Source organism: Leguminivora glycinivorella, chromosome Z (genome assembly GCF_023078275.1).
Source record: "Leguminivora glycinivorella isolate SPB_JAAS2020 chromosome Z, LegGlyc_1.1, whole genome shotgun sequence".
Classification (NCBI taxonomy): domain Eukaryota; kingdom Metazoa; phylum Arthropoda; class Insecta; order Lepidoptera; family Tortricidae; genus Leguminivora; species Leguminivora glycinivorella.
Genome location: NC_062998.1, coordinates 49532973 through 49555685, shown reverse-complemented (window position 1 = coordinate 49555685; position 22713 = coordinate 49532973). Strand labels below are relative to the sequence as shown.

The 22713-nt window shown below is 37.2% G+C and overlaps 1 protein-coding gene across 1 annotated transcript in view; it reads left to right on the top strand.

The window, feature by feature from the left end:
* Positions 1 to 321: 321 nt before the first annotated feature.
* Positions 322 to 22713, top strand: part of LOC125240641 (anion exchange protein 3) — a 216343-nt gene continuing 193951 nt past the window's right edge. The window contains exon 1 of the mRNA XM_048148636.1: positions 322 to 467. The gene's annotated coding sequence lies outside the window, so the exon portion shown is untranslated. The remainder of the gene's footprint in view (positions 468 to 22713) is intronic.

The window sequence follows — 22713 nt, the reverse complement described above, 5'->3', positions numbered from 1 at the left end:
CAGTTCTTAAAAAGAAGCTGATTTGACTAGGAGGCAAGTAGCCAATTCTTATCAATATAAAACTAGATGTCAATATTATGCACTTAAAACGTTCTTGTTTTTGCCAGTCTGTCATACGACTTTTCGACATAAGATCATATATTCCTTACTCTTACTACAAAGCTAGCATCGCTATAATTTAAATTGTATGCTTACCGAATAAGATTCATATTTAAACTTTGAAAATTAACAATATCGTAGTAATATTACTTTTGTATTGTTTTGACGATTTCTTTGATAAAACCTCGTGTTTTTGAAATTCAGTGTGGTTTTTGACGCTGAGTGGCAAACTCGTGAGTTGAAGTTATTCTGAGTTACATATTTGATGGATCGGTATATGTATGTGTTGTATGTTGTGCTGTGTTGTATGTGTGTATGGCTGAGCTGCGAATGAAGTTGTTGGCGAGCGGTGTCGGCTAACTTTTAAGGTATGACAGTTTTATTTTTCCTTGATAACTTTTATAAGCTCGGTATCATGAATATAAAAATGAATTGAAATATTGCTCTTTTGGTTCTGTGTAGGTATGAACATCTTGTATTTCTGAATGCAACCTAAATGCAAAGCGAAACTACTAGGTTTAAGAAACTGTAATATTATGAATTTAAAATAATCATGAAATAAAACTATGGAAACGGATTAAATCGCGTATAATGAATTTAAAATACATCCCGACGTTTCGAAAAGCGTTTGGTCAACGGGTGACTGAGGAAAAATTAAAATGCAAAAGCTACCCACTTACAAGAAATATTAACGAACCATGAACAACAATTATACTAAATGCGTCGTGCTTGTTCCATTATCAGATGTACTACTGGATCCCAAGCCGGTGGTAAAGTAAAGCCATCCTCTCTATTAAAAGCGAAACTACATGATTGACTTTATCCATGGACATCCGCTATGTGTTCCTTCACCCGTGTGGAAATGCTTCGTTTCGTCTGTCCCACATATGACAGCCCGCACTCACAGTCTAGCCTGTACACTCCCGCGCTTTGTAGAGGAGTTTGACATTTCACAGGCCTCAGGAATTGGGACATCTTCTTCATAGGCTTGAAATAAGTTTTAATAGAAGCCCGTTTCAAGATGTGGCTGATCCTATCTGTGACCCCTCTAACAAAGGGGAGAATTGCAGGCCGGCGCTCGACTGTAGGGATCTTCAAACGGGCCTTCTGCTTGACAGCTCGTTAAGCGCCTGCCTGGCATGTCGAAGCTCCGCGGTCAAATGTTGGTCGTCACATATCCTTTGGGCTCTCTGAAACAAAGATTTGCCTACAGTTAGGTTTTCTATACACAGTGCGACCTAAGCTATTATCAGGATTCCTCAAAATGAGAACATCCAAGAAGGGAAGAGAACAGTCTTTCTCCAATTCCATAGTAAATTGTATTTTACTATGGATAGAAAGAAGCGCTCTCTCCTCAAAGTCCTCCATGAAGATGTCGGCGACTACTGGAGACACCGGAGACCCCAACGCCGTCCACTTGAAGGTAGAATTCACCATTCCATAGCAAGTAGCCCGATGTGAGGCTCAACCTCTTCTTGTCACCGGTAGATTCGTAAATAGCGACTGAACATCAAAACTGACCATGATTTCATCATCAGTTAATGTGAATCCTTTGTATAGGTGCTGAGCCAATTTATACGTAGGAGCATCGATCTGACTTACTTGCAACATTAAGATTGAGGCTGTCCGAGTACTCACTAATTAGATCCTTAGTGGTTTTCAGGATCTTCGTAGTTGGGTCCCTCTTTACATGTTTGTATGTTGATGTATCCGCCAAAAGATTCCTTATCCTCTCGTTGTAATCTAACGTATTAAGTACAACGGTCGCATTAATGTCCGGATCTTCACGCAATGTTTTTAAAGCGACAAATTCATCCCTTTAACAAAGACGAGACATCCTGGCGTATTGCCTCTAACTCTTCCTTGCCTACAAAACCACTAAGGATCTAATTAGTGAGTACTCGGACAGCCTCAATCTTAATGTTGCAAGTTTAGTTCCTGATTGCCCGGTGCCTCCGAAGTTGTATGGATTGCCTAAAATACACAAGCCGAATGCTCCGCTACGTCCAATAGTGAGTCAGATCGATGCTCCTACGTATAAATTGGCTCAGTGGCACCAGCTCTCATACAAAGGATTCTTACCATTTCATCAGTGAAATTAGAGATCTCACATTCATGGTGAATTCTACCTTCAAGTGGAAATGGGGTCTCCGGTGTCTCCAGTAGTCGCCGACATCTTCATTTTGAGGAGAAATAAGATATTTAAAAGATAATGACACTTTTACTATACTAAAAGTAAGACTTTCTTAGACCAATTCTATCCAAGACAATTTACTATGGAATTGGAGAAAACTGTTCTCTTCCCTTCATGTTCTCATTTTGAGGAATCCTGATAATAGCTTCGCACTGTGTATAGAAAACCTACTCATACTGATGTATTTAAATGGCAAATCCCACCACCATCCCAGTCAACTAGCTACTGTAGGCAAAGTTTCAGAGAGCCCAAAGATGTGACGTGACCGCGGAGTTCGACATGCCAAGGCGCTGTTGGCGAACGAGCTCAAGATACGCCGTTTGAAGATCCCTATTATTGTTCATCTTGAAACGGGACTTATCTATGAAGAAGATGTCCCATTATGTGAAATGCAAAGCGCGGGAGTACAGGCTAGACTGTACGATATAAACATTTCCACACGGGTCATAATTATAAGTCTCTTTCATGGATAAAGTCAATCATGCTAAAGACAATCATTACCCAGAATGTTCAGGCCATTATAAGTAAATATGAGGCATTTGTGTTGTATGGTGTTGGACAATTCAATTTTGTGTAGATTAATTGGTTAATTAAATATCTGGATTTTTTTTTAAATGTAGAAATCTATATTATTTGTGGTCAGTCACGCACATTTTAATTTTTCCTCAGACGTTTTGATTCTTGATTATACGCGATTTTGAGTTTTATTTCATGGTTCAAGCATTAAAATAATCAAGTTTTTTTTTTTTAAGAAAAGTTTATCAAATTAGCTCTGAAACGGTTTAATGTGTTACCGCCAATATTATTGTTCATCGCATTATCGGTGGAATCATTAATTCAATATATAAGGGCTAAGACGGACTTTGTGAGGGTTCAAGAATAGTCTAAATGAACCGCTGGTGGACTAGGGCTAAGGGTCGCGCAGGTTCAAACCCCGGCTCGTACCAACGAGTTTTTCGATATGTGTGAAATGTCATTTGATATTTTCCAATCGCTTTTCGGTAAAGGAAAAAAATCTTGAGGTAATATAATTAATTCCAATAAGGCCTCGTTACTCGTATCCTTTGGGTTGGAAAGTCAGATAGCAGTCGCTTTCGTAAAAAATAGAGCCTACGCCAAATCTTCGGAATAGTTGATAAAGCGGACCCCAGGATTTCACAAGCCATAACGATGTCTAAGTGCGTTTTCACATTATCCGACATACATTACAGTCGCCATCTTGGATTTTTTCCATTGAAATCCTTCCGACATCCGATATCGGATCGGATAATGTGAAAAAGGACTGACGCTATGAAAGAAGATACAATGTAAAATAAACGATAAATGAAAGTCCGCCCACCGGCTATGAGTTTACCTAAGGCTAACTCAAAGTACAGAAGCGGAAAAAAATCTAGTTATTAAATATTAGAATTTTATATCAAGAAATAAATTATTGTATCATCATTACAAATATGTATTTGAATACTTACCGAGTCTTAGGACCCTCACTACACGTGGCCCATGGGCAGCCACGAGAACCTGATGCGGATTAGAGACTTACACACACCAATCGGGTATGTTACTAATATTGAACATCTTATTATAATAACCTAACCACAAAATTAAAATTTTGAAAGACCTCCGACTGCGACATAGTACACCGATTTTCATGAAACATGGCTAAGAACTCCCGACTAACTCAGAAAAAACGAAATCTAAATCGGTTCATCCGTTCGAGAGCTACGATGCCACAGACAGACACACACACAGACAGACAGACAAACAGACAGACAGACACACACACAGACAGACACGTCAAACTTATAACACCCCGTCGTTTTTTGCGTCGGGGGTTAAAAACACAAAACCACCGACCACCGACCGACGACCGGTCTGGTGTAGGTGGTAGTGACCCTGCCTGCTAAGCCGAGGTCCCGGGTTCGAATCCCGGTAAGGGCATTTATTTGTGTGATGAGAACAGGTATTTGTTCCTGGGTCATGGATGTTTTCTATGTATATAAGTATTTATATATTATACACCGTGTTTCACTTAACACTAAAAACCTGAAAACAGTTTGTTCAGAATCGAGAGTAGAATCTTAGAGTTATTTTTTACGTGCCCATTCTATTGTACTCGTAATACAACATTGTGTATATCGCATTGCTAGAGGTTGTTTACCTTTTTCAGTATTTAGGGGTATTAATACTGGCTGGTTACTTGGACGATTATTTTTTCCGCTACTAGTTTGACGTTGTTTGTCAGTTTAATCTTAATGTTTATCATAAGTCATAACAAATTGAACTCGTACCTAATTACAACCTTGTAATTTTGAATATTGGGTTTAAATTTGCTTACTGCGATTACCTGTCCAATTTGAAGTCTACTGTGACAAAGCTTTAAAGTGTTTTACAGTGACATCTTAGCTGTCTATTGGTAAACCTTATGTCGTTGCAGTAACGTACACAAATTAATAGTTTATGGTTTATGATGGTAGTTAGCAATTATTTTATTGAATGTAGAGCTAAAAGTCAAGTAGAGCTATACGGAAAATTAAAAATTCAATTAAAAAAAGTAATGATCAGATTAAAAGATGAATACTCTAGATGAGTTTAAAAAAATAAAAATTTAAAAAAGTTGGGGTGTCTGAGGTTTTGAGTGTTACCGGAAACACGTTGTATATTATATATATGGTTGTCTGAGTTCCCACAACACAAGCCTCCTTGAGCTTACCGTGGGACTCGGTCAATCTGTGTAAAAATATCCTATAATATTTATTTATTTATTATTTTATTTATTTATTTAAAATAGTGAATCCTACTAACAATATAATATAGATGGTGGATGGTGGATGATAGATGGTGGATGGATGTATGAAAATTAGACCACATCATTGTTTTACTATTCGAGGCCCACAGGGCTACCCTGAATAACTCGGCCATACGAGTTATTTTAAAAATGAACCTTAAGTTTCCCAAATTGTCTTTTTCATACGCACCTATATTGTAAACTTCGTCGACATCGCAATAGCCGTTCTGAAAAAAATTATGAATTAAGTTTGCAAATGTGTACGAAAAAATATGATAGATTATTTTCCGCTACTGTAAAATACAGGTTTGCGAAGTCTTGATGGCGCCATACGTAGAAACGTACAATTTGCCCACACCAAGGCATTTCATGAGCAGACGGGCCATTTTTTTTTTCAAAGTTGTCCACCCCACTTTTTTGTAACATGGGTATTTTTTACGCGATTATTACTCAGAATCGCGAGCTCTTTCGATCCTGATAGGAGAAAAAAAAATGTCCCAAGATTTCCATACATTTTTTCGAACCTTCCATTCCGTTACCGCCATACAAAATGTATGAAAAAATGGTAACGGAATAGGAAAAAACCTTGGGACACTTTTTTTCTCCTATTAGAATAGAAAGAGCTCGCGATTCTGAGTGGAAACCACATAAAAATTTCCAAATCCAAAAAAAGTGGGGTGGACAACTTTGAAAAAAATGGCCCAGATACTCCATGCCCCTTCGAAGCTAAACCTCCGAGTTTGGAACACGATCCTGCCAGCCTAGCCGAAATGACAATCGATAGACGTCGGTCGAAGCGCAGTCTGGCTCTATCGCACCATAAATTAAATATAACAAGATCATACCATCCCATACATTAAAATGCGACCGCCTACGAACGCGCTTACACTCCACCACACATAAATGGCGCCACAAAAAAATGCCTTGTTGCCACCGATTATTTGTAGATTGGCATTAAGTGTCAATTCCGAGCCGTAAATCTATGTCAAAAGTGCCACTTAACGCCATCTACAAGTATAATCGAAAGCTACAAGACATTTTTTGTGGCGCCATCTATGTGTGGTGGAGTGTAAGCGCGTTCGTAAGCGGTCGCATTTTAATGTATGGGATGGTATGATCTTGTTATATTTAATTTATGATCGCACTAACGGCTCAGCCACGACATTGGTCTAAGCGCGACAGCGGTGAGCGGCGGCCATACATTGGAGCGAGATACAGCGATGGGACTTTTCATTCGCACGTATGGCTGCCGCTCACCGCTGTCGCGCTTAGACCAATGTCGTGGCAGGGCCGTAAGGCCGTTTTCACATTATCCGATCCGATATCGGATGTCGGAAGAATTTCAATAGAAAAAATCCAAGATGGCGCCTGTAATGTATGGGATATCGGTCCGACATCCGATATCGGATCGGATAATGTGAAAACGCACTAATACGGAAGACCGATATCGCTAACTATGATAACAATATTAAGTATCTTAAGCGTTTGTGCACTACGTACCCTGACATCTCAAACGGGATACCGATTGCTCGGGGATACCGATGAAATGTGTCCAGTCATGTAATGTCCCCCTTTGTACATGTCTCCGAAGCATAGAGCAGCAAAGGCAGAATCATCCATACTAATATTAGTATTATAAATGGGAAAGTGTGTCTCTGTTTGTTTGTCGGTCTTTCACGGCAAAACGGAGCAACGAATTGAAGTGATTTTTTAAGTGGAGATAGTTGAAGGGATGGAGAGTGACATAGGCTACTTTTTGCCTCTTTCTAATGCGAGCGAAGGCGCGGGCAAAAGCTAGTTAGTATTATAAATGGGAAAGTGTGTGTCTCTGTTTGTTTGTCGGTCTTTCACGGCAAAACGGAGCGACGAATTGAAGTGATTTTTTTAAGTGGAGATAGTTGAAGGGATGGAGAGTGACATAGGCTACTTTTTGTCTCTTTCTAACGCGAGCGAAGGCGCGGGCAAAAGCTAGTTAGTATTATAAATGGGAAAGTGTGTGTCTCTGTTTGTTTGTCGGTCTTTCACGGCAAAACGGAGCGACGAATTGAAGTGATTTTTTAAGTGGAGATAGTTGAAGGGATGGAGAGTGACATAGGCTACTTTTTGCCTCTTTCTAATGCAAGCGAAGGCGCGGGCAAAAGCTAGTTAGTATTATAAATGGGAAAGTGTGTGTCTCTGTTTGTTTGTCGGTCTTTCACGGCAAAACGGAGCGACGAATTGAAGTGATTTTTTAGGTGGAGATAGTTGAAGGGATGGAGAGTGACATAGGCTACTTTTTGTCTCTTTCTAACGCGAGCGAAGGCGCGGGCAAAAGCTAGTTAGTATTATAAATGGGAAAGTGTGTGTCTCTGTTTGTTTGTCGGTCTTTCACGGCAAAACGGAGCGACGAATTGAAGTGATTTTTTTAAGTAAAATAGTTGAAGAGATGGAGAGTGACATAGGCTACTTTTTGTCTCTTTCTAATGCGAGCGAAGGCGCGGGAAAAAGCTAGTTAGTATTATAAATGGGAAAGTGTGTGTCTCTGTTTGTTTGTCGGTCTTTCACGGCAAAACGGAGCGACGAATTGAAGTGATTTTTTTAAGTGGAGATAGTTGAAGGGATGGAGAGTGACATAGGCTACTTTTTGTCTCTTTCTAACGCGAGCGAAGGCGCGGGCAAAAGCTAGTTAGTATTATAAATGGGAAAGTGTGTGTCTCTGTTTGTTTGTCGGTCTTTCACGGCAAAACGGAGCAACGAATTGAAGTGATTTTTTTAAGTGGAGATAGTTGAAGGGATGGAGAGTGACATAGGCTACTTTTTGTCTCTTTCTAACGCGAGCGAAGGCGCGGGTAAAAGCTAGTTAGTATTATAAATGGGAAAGTGTGTGTCTCTGTTTGTTTGTCGGTCTTTCACGGCAAAACGGAGCGACGAATTGAAGTGATTTTTTTAAGTGGAGATAGTTGAAGGGATGGAGAGTGACATAGGCTACTTTTTGTCTCTTTCTAACGCGAGCGAAGGCGCGGGCAAAAGCTAGTTAGTATTATAAATGGGAAAGTGTGTGTCTCTGTTTGTTTGTCGGTCTTTCACGGCAAAACGGAGCGACGAATTGAAGTGATTTTTTAAGTGGAGATAGTTGAAGGGACGGAGAGTGACATAGACTACTTTTTGTCTTTTTCTAACCTTCCACTTTCCTAAAATGGGGATGGAAGTTTGTATGGAGCATTCTGCAATTTTCGAATTTGACGCGAGCGAAGCCGCGGGCAAACGCTAGTTGCTTTATATGTAGCTGGGAGCTGTGTTTGAAGACTGTGAAGGTCAAATCATGCGAGCACGGCATTTAGTATCTATCTTTAGATTATCTGATTTACAATGAGTGTGCGGCAAATGTTGGAATAAGTACCGGATAAAAGAATCAGCCTATTGGAACCCTAGGCCACTGAAGAACCATGTCATAGTGACGTTATAAATCAGATTGTAAGAAATGTCTTACTGCTTGTCAGTTTGACATGGTTGTAGAGTGGCCTAGGGTTCCAATTGGTTGACTGTAGATTACATTCTGGGGTATTACAGTCACCGGCAAAAACATCGCACAAAAATAAATATATGTGCGATATTATTGCCAATGCACAAACCTGTGCAAATAGTTAAATATTAGCTATTTAACAAAACATTTGCCGCTTTTCGGAGTATTTAAGTGTCATAATTACAATACATCACGGTATTTAGTGATTGAAAAGAGGCTTCGGGGCTAAATCGAATGACATTGGCCGACTGTCGGTTTGCATTTATATCTCTGCATTACATTGGAGCCTTAGGGTCATATTGTACACATACATAAACTCACGTCTGTATTCCCAAACGTGGTAGGCATAGGGTTGCAAAAAAACGGTTTTTTTTTCTGGCTTGAAAAAAAAAACATGAAAAAAACCGTGAAAAAAAACAGTTTTTTTCTGTTTTTTTTTCTAAAGAGTGCAAATGTTTTTTTTCGGTTTTTTAGACTTAAGTTAACTATATTAAACGAATTTAATCAAATAAATTTCTGGTCTTATAAAAGTCTCGAAAAATTTGTTATCACTATTTACTGTTGGAAACACCACCGCCTCTCCACGCTACACGCAACATCGGGGATTCCCCAATAAACGTTTGTATACTGAATGTTAATTGAATTAAAATGTACGTTATTGTTATTGAAACACGTTACAACTCACGAAAAACCGTTATTGTCGTATTATTTGTTCATCTGAAAAAAAAAAACATATTTAGAAAAAAAACCATGATGCTCGGTTTTTTTTCATGTATTTTTTCACAATTCTGAAAAAAAAACATTTGGTTTTTTTTCTATTTACAACCCTAGGTAGGCAGAGCACATGAAACTGCTCAATTTCAGTGCCACTCTTGTACTTAAAAGAAAATGAAAGTTTTGAAAATGCAGTGCAAGGTTGCCAGCCCATTGCCCACGCCACAGTGTCCACAGTTGAACCTCAGTCCCACAGTCGACATCTACGACACCACGGGAGGAAACGGTGTGGGGAAATTTTTAATCCTAATATAAGTTCTTAAATAATTTCGCACTTGCCACACCATTTTTGAAAAAGGGGGATGGCAGGGGATCCGATTTCCCCCAAAATGTCAATCGCCGCCGCCAGACTCCGACAGAAATGCAGTCTGGCTCTGTCGCGTCAATACGCAAGAGCAAATAGATAGCTACGAAACAGATATTATCGTGAGCGTTTGTGCATTTGGCTACGTAAACTTGACAGATTTCGCAGCGCTACAGCGGCCAGGGGATTGATTTTTGAATTTAGAACGCACGAATTCGCCGTTCGAAAGTCTGTGGAAAACGACGTAATGCTATTTTTGAAAAAGGACGGCTAGTAATTTTAAAACTAGTGGTAATGACCACTCGTTTTCGATTCTGTTAGTAGAATTTAAATCGCTAGTAGTGGAGATATTATTGAAAGAATTTCACGAAATCGAATGGCCGAGATTCAAAAATCGGCCCCCTGATTGGAACGCTTCCGACGCAAAAACGACGGGGTGTTATAATTTTGAAGTGTCCGCATGTCTCTGTGTGCCTGTCTGTGGCATCGTAGCTCCTGAAAGGATGAACCGGTTAAGATTGTTTTTGTTTGAAAGCTGAATTAGTCGGGTAGTCAGTTTTCCTTACCCACAATATTATTAGGCTGGCTTCGTGCACGCGTCAATATTTGTGTAATACGCGCGACAAGTATGTGCATTCGAGGCACACGCCACCGCCGCTTCAAGGCCATCACCCGATCACAGTGCATAGACTGCCATCTCTCGACACAAGCTTAGAACTTTTTAACCTCAGTTTTGACAATTTGGCTCATACTCTTAGCTTGATATGTATTAAAATGTCAAATATTAATATTATCGCCATCTAACCGAGCGTTCCCCAATGGTGTAAAGGTGTAACGCCATCTAGGCCACCGTACCTTTTTCTCTATGGTTTTGAGGTACGTTTTTTTCTTAGACTATCTGTCTATACGGAGTTACATATGTATTTGCCCGGTGGCTCGGCTTTGACGACAGTGCCTTCCACTAACTAAAACAAATATTTTATAGATATATTATATTAGAGGTGTTTCTGTGTAACTTGGTCCTATAATAAAAGTACACCCCTTTTCAGGAAAAAAAAATCATTTGATATTTTATAATACATAACATGGGATGATCACAAATTTTGCAATTTTACTAATGGACACGCAAAATATATTAATCTACATGATTATTGGAACAAGTAATAATCGAATTATTGATATAAAAAGTTCCAGGAATAATGCAATACCGGAATTAATAAAATCCCTGGAACTGATGGTAATGGCCACAGCGTGAAAGCGAAATTATTGGAATCGAATTTGAATGAAATGTTCGTATTATCAGAAATCTGAAATCGGTATTTTATTTATTACGTCTACAACGTTGCTATTTGCTATGCTTGGCTGTTTTACACTATAAACAGAGCTCGAGTCATGCTTAGCGATGAAAAAATCTGGAAAATTCCCGTTTTTTCCATTTCTTTTGGTCTTTTTCAGAAATTTAAAGAATAAAACCCCGAAACTTTCGGCTATTATTTAAAAAAAAATATATGAAAAAAATTAATCATTGTTTACGGACACATACCAGAGATAGAAATCGATTATTGCCAGAGCGACTTTATAACTTAATCTTTATTCGGGCGAATTTGCACCTACAAACGCGCTGCACCGACGACATGGAAGCAGAAATGACTGAAGTACAGTCGGTCAACCAAATCTTGGCACTAAAATATGGCGCGAAAACCAAATTTTCTATGGGAATTAATATTTTGCCCTTACATTTTCAATTCATTTTTAAGTGTCGGTGTTTCCGATACGATTAGACAGTCTAGCGTCAAGGCCATTGGGTGCTGTCATCGTTTTAAGAAGGCACGCGTTTTATTCGCCGGTGAGACCTATATTTTTCAAATTTACCGTCTTTTTACTGCCAAGGTCAGTTGACCATCAGTATATGATGAGAGTGAGAGTGATCAAAAGAATACTAATTTTAATATTTTTTTTTTCTTAAAAAAACCCGAAAAAAAAACTAATATTTCATAAACTTCGGAAAAAAACATTTGATTTTTTTCGGTTTTTTTCAACGCTAGACCTCATGCCTGGCAGCTTTCTGTTCACAACAGGGTGGCTAGCCGAATGGCACAAACGCTCACGAAACGAAGCGCTAGTAGATATCTATCTCTATCGCGCTTGCGTATTGGCGCGACAGAGCCAGCGGCGTATCGCTTTCGTTTGGCGTCGGAGAAATGCCATTCGGCTACGGGGCCTGACATCAGTTATGTGCTATGTCTAATAAAATCACGCCATTTAAACTAGAGCTCCTGGTCGTGACCGTGTTTCGTGTACCCGTAGCCGAATCTCCGTTGCCGTGTTACTCGGCAACGGAGATCCGCTCCGTTTGCTCCGTGTGATTCGGCTACGTGTAATTAAGATACGTAGCTACGTGTACACGGAGATACGTATCTTATTTATACGTAGATCGGATCCAGTCGTGACCGTGACGTTTAGTGTAGATTTTATGCGTGTCACTAAGACCCCCGAATGTAATGCAAGGGGCGAGTTTTTAATTTCAGTTTCCATATTTTTGCATTTTAAATAAAGTTTTAAGAGTGATCAAAAATAATAAGATGCAAATATTATGTTGGAGGCAAAAATAATAGACCAGTACAAATTGTAAAAGATGTGTATTATATCAAAAGAATTCGCGTATAATCAACATATAAAAAAATAGGTAAAATTCTAATTTTCATTCACATGACACAGACTATAATTAATCAACTTTTTTAAATAATCTAACATGTACAGTCAGCGTCTTATAGTTGGTAGTATCCGAAGTAGTCAAATAGTTTGTTATTTTTGCTTTCACTTAACTTCACAAACAATAGGAACACATGGTACTTAACAGGTAAATCCCAAAGCTACTTGAAGGTAATTATTATCAATGGCCCGCACACTATTGTTTGTTATCTTTATCTGCACGTGCAACTATTTCTTAGTATTTTCACCGACGAAAGACGGTTGTCCAGACAGTAATAATATTTATGAACAACAGTGTATATTATTATTTCACTTAAAATACTTTTAAATTGTTGCATTGGTCTACCTGTAGCATTTCTTACTAGGGAGTAAATATTAATTAGAGATATTAATATATTTATTTGGATGGACTTTCATATTCATCGACATCGCCAAGTAGGTACCTAGTAGGTACTAACCACCCGATGAGAATCAAAAATGGTGCGATTTTTGATTCTCATCGGGTGGCTTATTTCGTACTAAATAGTCATCGGCTGCATACAAAACAAGGCACCGGTGAGATTCAAAAATCCCACCAATACCACCTCTGGTTTTTTTTGTACAAACTCATAATGTCTGGTTATCAGAGAACAGAATAATACCAATATGTAATTACTTAAAAAAACATCTGGAATCAAATCAATGCAAAGACCACGAGTATAACACATAATGCGAAGGGTCCGTTCGACACTTACAAGCTCTCTTTCAACAACCGAGCGGAGAGGAGCCGAAGCCGAGATTCGCGGGAACGTAGCCGAATCCAGAAACGGATACGTATCTTTGACGTGACCGTGTAGTACGGGATCTTAGCACCGCCGGTGCTAAGGCTACGTAGCTACGGTTCCGCGTGTAACACGTATATCACAAGCCCTAATTTAAACACTCGGCTCTGTAAAGTAGGTACTGATAAAGCAATGCCTATTTAGAATTAAAATCAATCAAATAAATCATTCGTATTAATACTAACTATAATTAGCTGGCATAAAACCTTTTCAAAATAAAATTCTATTCTAACCTGTACCAGAATACCTTTCACGGCGTTTCGTTTTCGTTTACGGCTACGGCACCAGGGACGTACTGGGAACAGATACGCGCTTAATCCATTCTACATTTTGTAATTAGCAAAGTGTATTATTTATTCTATCTAAAATAAGCAATAACGTAAAGTAACACAAAAAATTCACTTACAGTAAGTAACACCAGAGAATTGAAGTCTTCTTTAAGTGCTGCCCCTTGTTGGTCGCCTGGTGCGCCCCCGGACCTCTCCCGATGTTCTGATGCAGGATCCGACGGGGCTGCCAGCTCCCGATGATCCACTGATGCTTTGCAGGCTGCTTCTGAAGTTTTGCTCGGGGACCTTTGAGGGACCGTTGTTCTGGTGAGCTGGCTCGTTCGGGCGGGCTCAGAACTGGGGGTATATCGGCCGAGAAATATTATTATAGACAGTGTTTTTTTTTGTTTTCCGTTAAATTCGACACGTCGTTAGGTTCATTGTCAAGAATCACCAACAAATAACATTAGGGAACGGTAAAGGCTGTCACGCACGAGTACAGTAATGATTGGAATTTTTTTAATAACTTGATAATCGTAAGAGTTAAGACGCTAGTTTCTTAGAGAAATTAATTGTATTTGACCTAAAAAACCTTCCCTTAAAGTTAATTCAAATAAACACACCGTGTACACCAATTTTCATGATAAAGATTCCATAAGCCAACGATATGTCGCTATAAAATTCAAATGTACTTACTTACTCGTAAATTTCTAAATTGTGAAAAATGATTGGTCTGAAATAGAGAAAGCAGGCGAGGGCACGGGAATCCACACACGATCAAAAACCGACTGTTACGTCGCAATGTCGTTCTAGATGACGTGAAATGATTCAAGGAAATCGTTCATTTTGGACGGTGAAAGAAATTTTCCTTTTAGTAAAACCCATATTATTGGAAATGTTTCTACTACACACGAAAGACATAAAGCATAGGTAACTAATAACAATTGTATAGCTGAGAATTTTGCCCAATTAATAAAAAAAGGACATGTGTGCGAAAGATGGACAAAAAAAATCGTCCAACGGCCTTTTACGAACTTCATGTTCAAGCTCCGATTTTCAGTTTACCACGGACCCAATGCCCATGTCCATTACGTTTTTGTATACTTATTCTTGTATATTATGTTCAACATATATAACACTTTTTTAATAAAATCTAAAGACACACAGACAGAGATTACTCAGTCACCAGTTGACCACGAACGCTGTAAAGTGTTCGAAACGTCGGGATGAATTATAAAGTCATTATACGCGATTTAATCCGTTTCCATAGTTTTATTTCATGAAAATCTAAAGTTTTCTTTAAATGCCTGTCAAATGATTTCTCTTTTTTTTTGTTATCACCCGTTATATTAATTATAAAGCAGAAAATTTGCCTATATTCAATTACTTTATCCACGAGTGTATTAAAATGCATTTTTACCCGCTGCGCTGGTATTAAAGGATATAACCACAAAATTAAATTTTTGAAAAAACCTCCGACCGCGACATAGTAGACCGATTTTCATGAAACATGGCTAAGAACACTCGCGACTAACTCAGCTTTGAGACAATAAAAACTAAATCTAAATCGGTTCATCCGTTCGGGAGCTACGATGCCACAGACAGGCACACACACAGACAGACAGACAAACAGACAGACAGACAGACAGACAGACAGACGGACAGACAGACAGACAGACACCTCACACTTATAACACCCCGTCGTTTTTGCGTCGGGGGTTAAAAACACGCGTTTCCGAGCTAGTGAGGGAAAAAGATTTAATTAAATAATAGGTAAGCGCCGCACAGCCGGCAAATTTTGAGTAAGATTAGATATGGAATAGATTTGCGGCTAGGTGGAATTTTATCATAAAATCACAAGGATAATCCCGTGATTGGAGTTCGGACTGAGCGATAAAGTTATTGTAGTCATGGGATACACCGGGACGATGAGTGGCGAAAAATATCTGATAATGCAGTTAATAGCATCATAAATTAAATACAGCGCGTAAATCTAATAAGGGCGATAAATCCCAACTAACAAAAATTAGTCTTATAGTGGCTTATAATGCCAAAAATAGTACTCTTATAATAACCTTGTAAACCCTTTACAAGAGGGCATTTGGGCACACCTTATAAGGCCAAAAACCTTATATCCCCCTTGTAGTTGCTATATTATTAGCTTTCTTATCTTGTACGTGCTTTATTATGGCATGCAATAAGAAAGTTAACCTTATAATGGCAAGAAAAGTGCTTTTAAAAGGCTAATGTACTAATAAGAATCATATTTAAAGCTTTAATAAAGGCAATTATACTTGTAAGAATCATATTCAAAGCTTTAATAAGGGCAATAGCTCTTGTACACGTTTTGTGATCATCAGATATAAGGGAGTAAAACTCATAACGGCGAAACAGGATGCTGTTTTAAAAGTTAATTGTGCTTTTCGTAGTGATTTATGTGTACATCATCATCAAGTCATCCATTTTGCAAGTTAGTAAACGGTAAGTTAACTTTTACATATTACAATTATTTGCTTATTTATTATGAAAACTGTGTGGGAATCCAATTTCATGGTGAAATGTGATATAAAATGTGTTGTATTATTAATGCGCCCTTGTATTTCAACGGTTTTGTACTAAAAATGCGGTTAATTAATTTTGACATGTCTTGAGCAAGGCTGTTATAAGAGTAAAAGCAGTAAGCACATCATTTACAAATACTCTATAAGAGTAAAAACTTTATAATAGCCACCGGTGTTACTTATGATTCGCCATTTTATATATCTTTAGGGTTCCTTCTCACAATTAATGAAATCCCGAACCTTACCATCTAGTTAAATATTTGTAACGGATACCAGTTAAAAATTCATAACGTTATCGTTAGAGAGCAGATTTCAGGTAGCGATTTAAATATTAATATGAATATGACTCGCATACAATATTTATTATTTTTTCTACACACGAAAAAATGTATGGGAACATAAAAGTAAAACCCTTTTTGGATGCTTTTGTGAATATTGGGCAAAAATTATAATGATAATAAATAAAAATAAAAAAAATATTTATTTATACTTATTTCTTTAATATTTCTTCTCCGCATTGCACAGTAAAAACTTCTATTATGGCTCAAAGAATATAAAAATGAAAATAATTCGCTTCTTATATATATTTAAATTGAAAGTCCATTATTTAGAATAAAATACTTTTTTTAAATGTAGTTTGTTGAAAAAATAACATTAATTTAATCTAATTATTCAGTGAAGTTTGTGGTGTGCGATGTAGGTAATAATAATAGATTATAAACCACATGACATGTATTTAAAAAATTGCACTAGTCATATCCATATTAATATTTAAATCGCTACCTGAAATCCGCTGTCTAGTTATCATGTACTTGGCGCAAACCTCTGAAATTGCATTTTTGTTCGAAAGACCGTTCTTTTTAAACCGGTATTTTGGGGAACGCTTTGATAAAGGTTTGGTTCACAGATGTCATATATACCATAGATCAAGCAAACGTATCTACAGCGTGTCAAATGAACTCAGTGAAATCCACTGAGTTGTCCGTCTTTACTCGCAGCTTGCAGCTTTCGGGCGTCAATTTTTGTAAGTTGAGGTCAACCAAAACATAAAAAATGCCTCGTTACGTGATATTCAATTGCAACAACACAAAAATTATGAACAATCAAGAGCCTGAGACATATTTAACGTTCATTTGCTTGACTTTATTTGGCTTTATTTGACGTTCATATGCGCATTGTAATATGCCTACTTGAAAAATAAATATTTCATTTTCATTTTCATTTTCATTTTTTTCATTTTCATTTAAAATTACAGGCAAGAATCAACTTCAGTACAAAATTTGACACGCTCGGCCCCTATACAAATATATGAATTTGTTTCTTCTATCTAAATTAAGTTCTGTGGTTTGGTTCGATTAACCGGCATAGAACAAAATAAAACCGTGTAGTCCGCAGCATGTCAGGTAATACTGATATTTTCAATATTTCATTAGGAAGTTATACCTAGAATTTTCAATTTAAAACAAACTTGTGCTTCGGAATATTTAATCTTCTGGTGCCTTATTTTATTACTTCCTATTGATTTATTGTAAATGCTGAGTCAAATACTCTATTTGATATTTATTATTATGGTTATTGTTACAGAATCTGTGAGATGAGAATGAGATACATAGTCAGCCGTTTTTAGTGACGTGAAGATGACAACTCTTCTCCTCCTCTTAGTAAGTAAGTGCTATTGAAAACCACAGACGATTTCAGTACCGCCATCACAATGGACTTTGTGTCGATAACTATAAACAGCCTAGCCTAAGACTTCAAATAAATATTTTTTTTTTATTACAGATGAACTACAAAACGGCACGTATTCTGATGGAGAAAATCAGTCACAATCATTACTTACACCCAAAAATAAGCCCGGAGTGGTGGATCAAAAAACATGCAAAATGGAAGAGGACGCATGAAATAGTTTAGGTTGTAAGAAAATCACACCAAGCAAAGATGGCGCTGATAATTCAAAACAAGAAAAATTTACTGATAGGTTAATTACAATTTCTACCACCGTGTAGGCGCTCTGAAGAATATATTAATATTTTGAAGTATGTAGACTCATTGAAACAGCAACATCGTGAGCAATAGAACTGAAAATATTAATCTTATAAAGTTACTTGTATCGGTTTGGTTTCGTTGCACATAAATAAATATCTTAAAAACAGTGAGTTTGTCTTTATTTGTCCTCAATTTTAATCTGTCTTAGTCCCAAAAGGACTACATATAAAATCGGTTTCTTCTTAAAATAGCCGAACATTGTATTCACTTATTCAGATCGTCCAACATTCACAATGATAATCCACAATAAAAGATTTTTTTTTATTTCAGACCAAAGTCCATAAATTAAGGAATACACTTTTGGAACTTATTCTAATAAAGTTAATCTTAAAAATTAATATTAGTAGGTACTGATGGATAAAAAAACTGAGTGCCTTGGTAATAGTCTCTTATACGCTCAGTTATGTATAATTGGCCACCTCCGAGTATGCACTCGCTAGTCTGGTATAACCGGTGGACACTCTATTTAATAATGTAAACATTGTAAAACATGGAAACAATGGACCAGTTACATTTGCCCTCCAGTCGAGATCCGCCCCGCGGCCCCGCTGTATATACCTTAACATTTTTCACCGCAGAGCTACAGACACCTTAAATAAGAACAAAAAATATAATTATTAAGCTAAATCCAAACTCAATTCATCATTTCACGATATACCTGTATTACTGTCACTGCTGCTTGCCTGCATATTCTTATAATTATTCCATAATGGCATCCTCTACGGAACCACTAATCGATAAGTTGGGATCAGATTGTTCACATTCGCTGGATTTTCAAAATGACGAATCAAGTTTTATAAAAACTTTTAATACGACACTTTCAAGAATAATGCCTTTATAATTATTGTATAAGAGAAAATGTATTGCTTTAATTCTTTTAAACACTTTATAAAATGCTATAATTTGTTTGCTGGATAGACGTTTTATAATATGCTCCTATGAGGCATAAAGCATCATAGTTATCTTATGCATTACTTTTATAAGAATAATTGGCCATAACAAAAGCTTTTATAGTGCTTTGAATATTATACAGCGAAAAGGCATTTTAAATGGCTTCTATAAGAATACATATTTTTAAACCCTTATTGCAGTCATATAAATTGGACTTATTAACGTGTACATGGCCAAGTTATAAGAGTAAATGTACTATTGGCCAAATCCTCTTATAATGAGCTACTATAAGAGTAAATATTTTTAAACCCTTATTGCAGTCATATAAATTGGACTTATTAACGTGTACATGGCCAAGTTATAAGAGTAAATGTACTATTGGCCAAATCCTCTTATAATGAGCTACTATAAGAGTAAATATTTTTAAACCCTTATTGCAGTCATATAAATTTGACTTATTAACGTGTACATGGCCAAATTATAAGAGTAAATGTACTATTAGGCCAAATTCTCTTATAATGAGCCGCTATAAGGAACTCTGGCATAAATAATGCTATTTTAAAACTACTATGAGTGTTTAGCCCTTATAGATTGATTTTATAAGGATATTTTGTTTGTTGGGATGAAACCAGGCATATAATTCAATATTGTTATCATTAATTAAGAGGTGTTTTTGAGTTACTTTTAGTTTTCACCCCATAATGAATTTTTGAAAAATTTCCCAGCAGCAATGTACTGTAAACGTGGTTGCGATGACAATCAATGACAACTGTCAACGAGCGGTTAACGCGAGTGTGTTTGCATTACGTTGCGGGCCGAATTATTTTGTATGGATAAAAAAAATATTTCAATTTTGAGTAAAAGTTATCTAATTCCATTTTGTATGTCCTATACTCACCACCGTTAAAAATAGGCCTGTATAACAAGATCCTACCTTCCCATACATTAAAATGCGACCGCCGAACCGCTTACACTCCACCACACATTGGCGCCACAAAAAATTTGTAGATTTGTTGGCATTAAGGCATGGTATGATCTTGTTATATTTAATCTATGGTAGCATCCATACTTTATATTATAAATGGGAAAGTGTGTCTGTTTGTTTTCCGTCTTTCACGGCAAAGCGGAGCGACGAATTGGCGTGGTTTTTGAAGTGGAGATAATTATAGGAATGGAGAGTGACATAGGTTACTTTTGTCTCTTTCTAACGCGAGCGAAGCCGCGGACAAAAGCTAGTAAGATTATATACCTAATACGTAATTGGAAAATCCGTTATTGTCGATATCCCATACATTTCAGCCGCCATCTTTGATTTTTGCCTTTGAAATCCTTCCCACATCCGATATCGGATCGGATAATGTGAAAACGCACTTAGGTACACACATTGCCTGAGTCCCACGTCCCACGGTAATAATCTTAAGAAGGATTGTGTTGTGGGTAATGTGGGTACCTAGACAACTATCCTTATAGTTGTACTTAATACATATACAAATCCATACTAATATTATAAATGGGAAAGTGTGTGTGTCTGTTTGTTTGTCCGTCTTTCACGGCAAAACGGAGTGACGAATTGAGGTGATTTTTTAAGTGGAGATAGTTGAAGGAATGGAGAGTGACATATGCTACTTTTTGTCTCTTTCTAACGCGAGCGAGGCCGCGGGTAAAAGCTAGTACTTCTATACATAGAACATATTCATGACTTATTATGTACAAAGTTCGCATGTAGTGCAGGTCATCTTTATTTTGTCCAATCTGTGTCAAAAAAAAAACTAATTTTTTTGTTAATTATCCTGACATGACAGTTAGAAAATTAAAATAATTATATCGGCTTATTTAAAGGTTTATTTAATAATCAAATAGGTAATCAATCATAATTATTTTCTTGCAACAGTGTTAATTTATTATGTTTGATGTTTAGTTTGACCTTATCGTTGTTTTTACCTGTGTCTGCAACAATAATAAGATTAATACACCCTGTTTTTATTGAATTCCGTTAACTTTACGGGATGTTTCTATAGACCAAATACAATTAATTTAGCAAGCGGCCGCAGTATGCGTCGCGCTCTCGACATGTAAAGGCGGGGTGTCGCTACTCTTGAGAAAGGTTCTCGAAATTGAACCGAAACATGTCGAACGCTATATCGACTTAATACGTGAGTAACCCGCTTAAAATATTTTTAAATATACAATTAATTTCTCTAAGAAACTAGCGTCTTAACTCTTACGGTTATCGAGTTATTAAAAAAATAAAAATAATTACTGAAACCGTGTGTGACAGCCTTTACCACTTCCCAATGTTATTTGTTTTGACATGTGCCGTCAATCACCTGACACTAACTTGAATATTATTCTTAAGGGTCTCTCACACTAATTAATTCATTTATTATAATTTATTATGTATGAAAACGATGAAAAACTTTTTTTTGCGAATTTAACTAAAAGTGATATACAGGGTGACGGTTCCTGATAACGAACCTAACGACATGTCGAATTTAACGGAAAACAAAAAACAAACACGGTGTATTGTATACCTAATACGTAATTGGCAAAACCGTTATTCTCTCCACTTCTTCTTGTTACATGTTAGAGAAGTGGGGGATTAGAACGAGACAAACAGTAGCTTATGTCATTCTCCATCCCTTCATCTATGTCCACTTCAAAAATCATGACAATTCGTCGCTCCGTTTTGCCGTGAAAGACGGACAAACAGACACACACTTTTCCCATTTATAATATTACTATGGACTATGGACACAGTATAATAAAGAGTACTATCGTACAGTATGGCCACTTCCGCTCCCCGCTGAAAGTACTGCCCACCCTCTCTTGGTTACCTCACAGTTACCGCCTGTCAAAAACGCGAACAGTCGACCTGTTTCATTCATACAAGCATAGTACGCGTTGACCTACACGACTGTGTGCTAGGAACGCGCCTCTGTCATATATTTGATCGCCAGTATCCGAGGTGTGCTATGGATGTATATAAAAACCGGCCAAGAGCGTGTCGGGCCACGCTCAGTGTAGGGTTCCGTAGTTTTCCGTATTTTTCTCAAAAACTACTGAACCTATCAAGTTCAAAACAATTTTCCTAGAAAGTATTTATAAAGTTCTACTTTTGTGATTTTTTTCATATTTTTTAAACATATGGTTCAAAAGTTAGAGGGGGGGGGACGCACTTTTTTTCCTTTAGGAGCGATTATTTCCGAAAATATTAATATTATCAAAAAACGATATTAGTAAACCCTTATTCATTTTTAAATACCTATCCAACAATATATCACACGTTGGGGTTGGAATGAAAAAAAAATATCAGCCCCCACTTTGCATGTAGGGGGGGTACCCTAATAAAACATTTTTTTCCAATTTTTATTTTTGCACTTTGTTGGCGTGATTGATATACATATTGGTACCAAATTTCAGCTTTCGAGTGCTTACGATTACTGAGATTATCCGCGGACGGACGGACGGACGGACGGAGGGACGGACGGACGGACAGACAGACATGGCGAAACTATAAGGGTTCCTAGTTGACTACGGAACCCTAAAAATGATCGTTTCAAGGTCTTTTCAGTAAAAAATATTTCTTTACGTCAAAATGTATTACGGTATTCTATTTTTGGTTATTTTTTGGGAATTAGAAGTTATTTTGCCTATAAGCGGCTCAAACCAGTGTGTACAAACATCCAGCTACGATAATAGTGTTAATGGACGCGTGCGCTAATTTTATTATAATATTGTAGTTTCACGCGCACATG